A 7,799-nucleotide genomic window follows, 5' to 3' on the forward strand; every position below is an offset into this window, starting at 1 on the left:
GGGTGTCCCTATGTTGGCAGGGAGACTCCAGGTGAAGCGCTCCTCCACCAAAACCAAGAGTTTGGTCTGTGTGCGCGTTTTCTGTGCCTGAGAGCGGGGTTTGATATGTCCTGTTCCAATATCACCGCAGTTCATCCAGGCAGGGTGCCCGCTACCTGCACTTGTAGGCTTCGCTGGTATTAAAACCAGGAGTGACTCATGGCTGGACGCTGCTGATGGAGAGAGGAGGAGGAGGTGGGGTGAATCTATGAGGCCCCCATCTAGTGCTTCTAAATTCTAGAAATTCTGGCCAATCGTTGCTGGATCTCACACCATGAACAGGTCCAGCAAATGTAATGTGTAATACTGTCGCTTGCAAAAGTATTCTATTAGTTTGAACTTCTTGATTTTCTTTCACATTACAACACTATTGGTATCTTATGGACTAACAGAAAGCAGTGCACAACTAATTGTGAGGAATATTATACATAGTCTGCAAATCTTTTTACTAATCAAAACGGGAAATGCCTTGCATGCATCAGTATTCAACCTTTTTAACTCAAATGCCCCAGGCGGGTCAGAGATTAACTTGTTATATAGATTTAGGAAATCTGCTAAGTTGTAAAAAAATAAAATACTCCAAGCTTCAAAACCTCTCACTGGAGAATATGTCGGTGCTAAATGGTGGTAGCAGCATCATGCTGTGGGGATGCTTTTCTTCCACAGGGACAGGGAAGACTATTTGCCAGTTGGATGAGCATTTTACCCCTAAAATAAGATATTTAGGTATCCTGCACTTGAAATAAGATGATGGAGATGAATTGTTCTTATTTTAAGTGCAACGATTGTATTCCATTGGCAAATAGTCTCAGTTACCAGCTCAAATCAAGAACAATTCACAAATTTCAAGAAACTTTTATTTACTTTTAGTTCCCTTTTTGCAGTGAGAATGGCCCGGTCAGCGTCTAAACGAACTGGAAACCGGGCAAGACTTGAAAGCAGATCTTTGAAGACACTTTTGATACTTTCTGTGTGAAGTTGAGCTATTTTTGCAAAAAAAAGATAAAGGCAAAACAATGTTGATGCACACTCGGCCAGACAAGGTGCAGCTGTATATGTGCAGCACCCTTTTCAAATTTTGTATTGTATAATGCACATTTTTTCTCCAAAACTACAAATCCTGCACCTTCCAAAATGATGCACCACTCAGTGTGGTTCTAAAACGGAATAAAATACATTTAAATTTCTGTTTGTCATGTAAGAAAGTAAAATCGTTCAAAGGGGCATCATTTACATTGCGAGGCACTTTGTATCTCCTCCCTTCCTGCTCTGTTCTTTTATCCCAATTTGAAACCCGGAGCCGAACACTTACAACAAGATCATTGCAAAGGCGGTGTTAATGGCTCTCTCCTTGACAAGTTATCTTAATGAAGCTGCAGACAAACAAGACAGCAGAGACTAAACAGACAGACAGGAAGACAGCGAGCGCAGATTCGCGGAGACAGATAAAAAATGACAGCATCACATGTCGGCCATAAACAGAGAGACAGGGGCGCTGATCAGCCAGATCCAATTCGGCAGATAAAAATCTGCCGTTCCGTTGGACTGAGGCCAGAGCTCAAACAAAGGGGCAGACCCAATTTTGCTCTCAGACGTTCCTTTTTATTTTCTATAATAGGCAGAACTAAATAAGACCCACAATAATGCCGTCCTCATGTGAAACAGCTAACTGTTTATACCACAGAAGAAAACGACTTTGGTTTGTTTTTACTCCGTTCATCAGCAACAGATTTCCCTCTGGTCCGTGTGCACACGGCAAGAAGAAGGGAAGCAGTGGGTGTAGTGATATAAGCCATGTAGAGAAGGATTTGGTGCAAGTTGTTCTCTTTTTTTTCCTTCTCTTCGGGAAATCTGGGTTATTAACAGCTGCATGTTGACTACAGGGGCATATAGTGAAAGATGATTATTCTGCCGGCCAGAACTGAATTAGTGAGGGAACCATTTGGCACGGACCGAGCACAATAGCACCGCAAACACAAAGAAAGAGCCTCAAATTTTGGATTTGTATGGTGCTCTTAAAGGACCGAGGTTTTTCTGAATGTCTGAAAATGTTTTCTGGAAACCGCATCGTATATGTGATAGATTAATACCTATGGGTTATGTTTAAAAAATTCAATCCAGAACATGGTTTGCATTTCATTACCACTGCATGTGGTTTAATGCTAAAAATCATGGGAAAAAGTTAATCTAATCAATAAATGAAATCTATTTCTATCTATATCAATAAATTATGATCATATTGTCATTTTGTCGTAGTGTTAAAATATGGTGAGGATTTTCTTGCCATTTTTTTTTGTTAAGTCTGATAAAAGGCAAAGTCTTTGCTCTGAGGTAGACCTTAATAATGAAATATTTAACTGTTGGCATGTGTGACTGCCTCTAGAAACGTAAAAGGTTTCATAGGTTGCCGGCTTAAAGCTTCTGGGGATTTTTTTATTTCACCTTTATTCATACGGGTATATCTCGCTAAAACAGAAGGTCTCCTTTTCAAAAGACACCTGCTTTAAGTGCTTACAAATCATGTTAAAACAGACATGATTTGTCAGTACAAATCATACAAAAATGACTGAAAATTACCACAGGGAATAAAGGATGGTAGCGACAAATGCTGTCTTCAGTGTCCTCAAAATATGGTTAAAACCCTGCAGTTCAGAGAAGCTGCTCAGAGGAAACTGTACTGGTCCTGTTTAGGAGACACATAGTTAAGTTAACTAAAAGTTACAACTCAAAATACAGTCAGCATGTGGCCAGTACAGGCCTGTTAAGCAGAGATTGATATATATTATACACAATGTCAGAATGGACAGACATCAGCAGTGACTTTAGAAAACAAATTGCTACCGCCTATCAGTTTGAAATACTATTTCGACAAAAAAAAAATTATTTTCTCTGAAGTGGAAAACATTTGCCAGTCCTCCCACTGGTGACAGTGTCAAGGTGGAAAGAGACCAGCAAATCACTTCAGAAAATCAAATGTTGCCGTCTATCAGTCTAGAGAGGGATTTGTTATTTATAAGGAAATATTTATTAAAGAGAAAAATGCAGAAATGTAAAAAAAAAAAAAAAAAACAGTGCAAAAGTGGAATACCATTTTTCAAACCTTCCGGAATTGACTATGCCACAATTGGAAAAACTCCAGCAATGTCCCACCTATCAGTGTAGGAAGGGCTGTAAGGCCATTCAACAAAAGAAAAAAATCAAAGAAAAATGTTATGCAGAAATGGAAGATGTGTCTATTCTCCCAGAATCGACAATGTCATGGTGAAAATACTATAGCAACTACCTTTGGGAACCTACTTTAGTTGGTCATAGGTCTGGAGATGGTTACAAAGCCATTTCAACTAAAGGAAAAAAGGCAAAGAAGACTGGGAGAAACGTTTGAGAAGTGGAAGACATTTAACAGTCCTCACAGCAGTAATAACATCCTTAAAAAGAATTAGACTGAAGTGGAAGCTAGTACTGTACTGTACAGTACTGTTGCAGGACACACAGTACTGTCCTGAAAAAAAAAAAAAAAAACTAAACAAAGCATATCAATACAAAATATCTCCTCACAGGAAAAGTGGTGATTTGGGCTTGTTTTGCAGTCCTAGGATCTGGACAGTTGTGTGCAAAGAGGATAAGGAAGTTCTTGTTATTATTTTTGAAGCTATGAAATCATAAGAGAGCAGCACAGAAACCAAAATATCACAAACCCACATCAACAGTTAAGACCCTAACAAGTTTCTTAATGAACTGTGAGACAAGAAGCAGTGTCTGGAGAAAACCCACAGAAAAACTGAGACCAACCAAGCTCTTAGTGTGCAGACCGCAATACCACTTTGCAATGTTTTTCTTTTTTTTTTTTTTAAATCCATGTACTGCCATGTGATGTTTGTTGTCAAATGTTGTTTTTCTCCAACTTTAAGACTCAAGGATCATGTCTTTTAATTGTTGTCATGGTATAACAATATCAACCCCTTTCTAAAGTTTTCTAGAGCAAAGCATACAAAATTTTCTGATTGTGTTGATGATAACTAGAGAACCCATTTTGGCATGGAGGGAGCACTTGCTGTGCTAACCACATCGATTTTTTCTTACACTGCATGACAGATCATGTGTTATCATCTGAGGTTGTTTTTTGCCTAATTATAAAGGGACATCTGGGGCGGGGGCATCCTATTTGTTAGGTCCTAACATGAGAGAGTTGAAATTTTGTTTCATTTTTGTGGAGAACAAATTTTGCGCTACACTGCCTTGATGAGACCATTCAATCAATAGAGTTCTACATTCTACATTTCCCCTTTATATATCATGAAATCTGTCTGCATTGACCTTCCAGAGCACACCTGTTGGCTAAAGAAATTCACAGCTGTTCATAAACACCTGGCAGCACAGATGTGCTCTGCCCCACCAGACAGAAACCCACCAGCTCCTAAATGTCCGGACTCGCCCAGAGTGGTTGATGCAAGGTTGGAAAACCCTGATCCTAAAGAACTTCATAAATAGGACTATCCCATCCAACTACTGACAAATAACAGGCCTCTGTACAACATGGAAGCTCCTGTCACAGATCATAGATGCAAAGATTGATAGACACAAGTCAACATATGAGCAGGGCACAGATGAGAAGTTGCAGTAAACCTGACATCTGAAACACAGCAACATTATCATATAAAGTGGCTATTAAGAATCAATAATCTTTGTTGTCACCACTTGTTACCGTGGTGAAATGTTTTTTGAGACAGACACTGGCTCCGAATGCTCACAGATAATATATGCAGACAGACACAACTGACATGGTATTACGTGAGATGCTAGAGTGTGCAAATAGGCATTACTAGTAGTGCGTTTGTAACATCTAACGGACCATAATCTTCTCAGCCGGGGGTGACAGCCCTCACAGCTTTTGGGAAGAAGCTGTTTCTGAGTCTGTCAGTTTTGTGTTTAATGTTTCGGAAGTGTTTACCTGATGGAAGTGAGCACAGTGCATTGCCCGGGTGGGTGGGATCAGTGGCAATGCTTCTGGCCCTTCTCTGGACTCGTGCTGCATAAACTGAGTCCAGATCTTGCAGACGGCATCCCACAGTTCCCTGCACTGTCCTCATCACCTGTGCCAAGTCCTTCCTCTCCTGCGCTCTACAGCTCCCATACCATAAACAGACATAAAATGGTTTCTATTGTAGCTCTGTAAAAGTTTTTTAGCAGCTTAGTAGGAAGTCCAGTCCGTTTCGGTTTCCTGAGGAAGAAAAGCCGTTGTTGGGCGAGGTAGGAGGTGTTTACAGTCCAGGAGAGGTTTGAGGAGATGTGAATGCCCAGGAACATTGTGCTGTCCACACGCTTCACCACCTCCCCCTGTATGCAGAGAGGAGCGTGTTCAGACTCCCTGGACCTCCTGCAGTCCACTATGACCTCCTTGGCCTTGCTGGTGTTCAGGATGACGGTGTTCCTAGAGCACCACTGTGTCAGACTGCAGATCTCCTCTCTGTAGTGGGTCTCATTATTATTATTATTAGAAAGAGCGATCCACTACAGTAGTGTCGTCTGCAGACTTCACAACCGTGTTTGTGGGGTGGACAGCAGAACAGTCATGGGTAGAAGAGGATGAAGAGAGCAGGGCTGAGGATGCAACCCTGTGGTGTTCCAGTGTTGAGGATCAGTGGGGCAGGTGTGAGTTCCCGTATTTACACCACCTGGGGTCTGTTGGTGAGGAGGTCACTGATCTAGAAGCATAGCGGTGTAGATAATCCCAAGTTGTGGAGCTTCAGAGCCAGCATGATTGGGAGTATGGTGTTGAATGCTGAGCTGAAGTCCACAAATAGCATCGTAATATAGGTGTTGGGATGTTGTAGGTGAGTCAGAGCTGTGTGAAGTGCCAGCAAGACAGCATCCTCTGTGGACCGATTCTCCCTGTAGCCAAATTGGAGGCTGTCATGGCCAGCAGGGAGGGTTTCCTTGATGCGTTTCAGGTAGCTGTCCTCAAAGCACTTCATCGTGATGGGGTTCAGAGCAACAGGACAGTAGTCATTGGCAGGTGATGGTTGTTTTCTTGGGAAAAGGCACCATAACAGAGGATTTCAGGCAGACAGGGACCATGGAGAGCTGCAGGGAGAGGTTAAAGATGTCCAGAAAGACCCCTGCTTGTTGATCAGCACATGATGTTGGTGTCTGACCTGACACCATTTCTTGACCTGCAGCCTTGTTGATGAGGACCTTCAATTGATACCAATGTTGAAATTAAGCTACCCTCAGTCACCTCCTCTGGGTGGAGGACTTGAAGCTATAGGCTGAGAAAGAAAGAGTTCAATGGGTGGCATAGCTGTCTTTCAATTGGAATGTTGTGGCTTTGATTCCAGTTGCCCACTATCACATGTTGGCCTGCCACTGGGCAAGGCACCTAAGTTGATATAAGGTCTAAAAGCACAAGAACAACATCATTTCTAGCATCAGCACCTAAAAATATGTAGCTGATAACCCTTAAAAAGCTGATTCAGTGCTGTGAAGCTTTTTAAAACCAGACAGACAAAACCTCAGTAATAATATTTCAGCCTTAATCTTTATTCTTACCACTTTTGCCAGGCATACCAAAATAAAAAATTTGCCCAAATTGACTGGTCAATAAATTTGAAACAAAAATGTTATGGAACATAACTAGTTTTTAAATGAAAGGTTGTACAAAAAGTCACACTTTAATGCTCCTGGGATCACACATGTGGCAATAATGCTATTAACAGTAGCCAGGACATAAGATCCTGTGGGATTATCTTTTAAAAGGCAATGGGGAATATGATCACTGAAGGAACCAGAAGGCTCCCCCTGATCAATAAGCTTCTTCAGAACTGTGAGAGAAAAGGAATTAAACTGGTTAAAAGCTGAAGAGGTAGAGGCTGAAATGGGAGAGTCGTGTGAGGGAGGGGAAATGAGTGAAAAGAAACCCTTTCAAAAAAGAAAGGAGAAAATTCTCACAGATCGTAGATGAGGATTCTAATCTGACAGTCTGCAGCGCATATATTTATTGATTATTTGGGTGTTTTATTGATCAACATCACTTTGTTTTTGCACCACTTCATTCTCATCCTATTTATTCATCCTTATTAAATATAATAGGGTAGAATAACCCTTTATCTGACCCTCAGTTAGGAAATTCCTTGGTAATACAGCAGCAGAAGGGAAAGGCAAATAAAAATCCAACAGATACACACAAAGGAATAAAAACATGTAACTGAAAAGAGAAACTGTTTTCTTTTTTAATCCTAAACTAGTGTGTCATGATAAGCTCATACGTTCTGTATTAGCAGTGTCAAGATGATTCCTTGTGTTCAAATCGGAAACTAGACGTCCAGTTTCAATAATGGCTTACGATGATATATGATCACAAGAAAGGAAAGTATTGAAACGTTGAAATTTGTAAAGGTCTGACATTTTTGGGTTCTTCATATCTTGTCGTTTTATGAGCCAAATATCTGCCTTTCGCCTAACTCCTCCTATGACCTTCTGCTGCAGCTGTGTTTTGGCATCTCTACACAGATTAGAAAGGAGGGCACCGTGGTTGAGTTTGATAGTATGAGAAGGAACTGCCGGGGTTTCTATAAATGTCTGCAAAACTGTCCCATGGTTGCAACAGGTTAGGTAAGACCATCATTTAAATTGAAGCTACCCTACCTATAAGTGAAATTGGAAGCAATTTCCATCTTTCAAGGTCTTCTTCTATCTTTTTAAAAGGGGAATGTGGTTAAATTTTACTAAATCCCCTAGTTTAGACGACACAGTAATACCCAAAT

Source organism: Fundulus heteroclitus, chromosome 16 (genome assembly GCF_011125445.2).
Source record: "Fundulus heteroclitus isolate FHET01 chromosome 16, MU-UCD_Fhet_4.1, whole genome shotgun sequence".
Taxonomy (NCBI): domain Eukaryota; kingdom Metazoa; phylum Chordata; class Actinopteri; order Cyprinodontiformes; family Fundulidae; genus Fundulus; species Fundulus heteroclitus.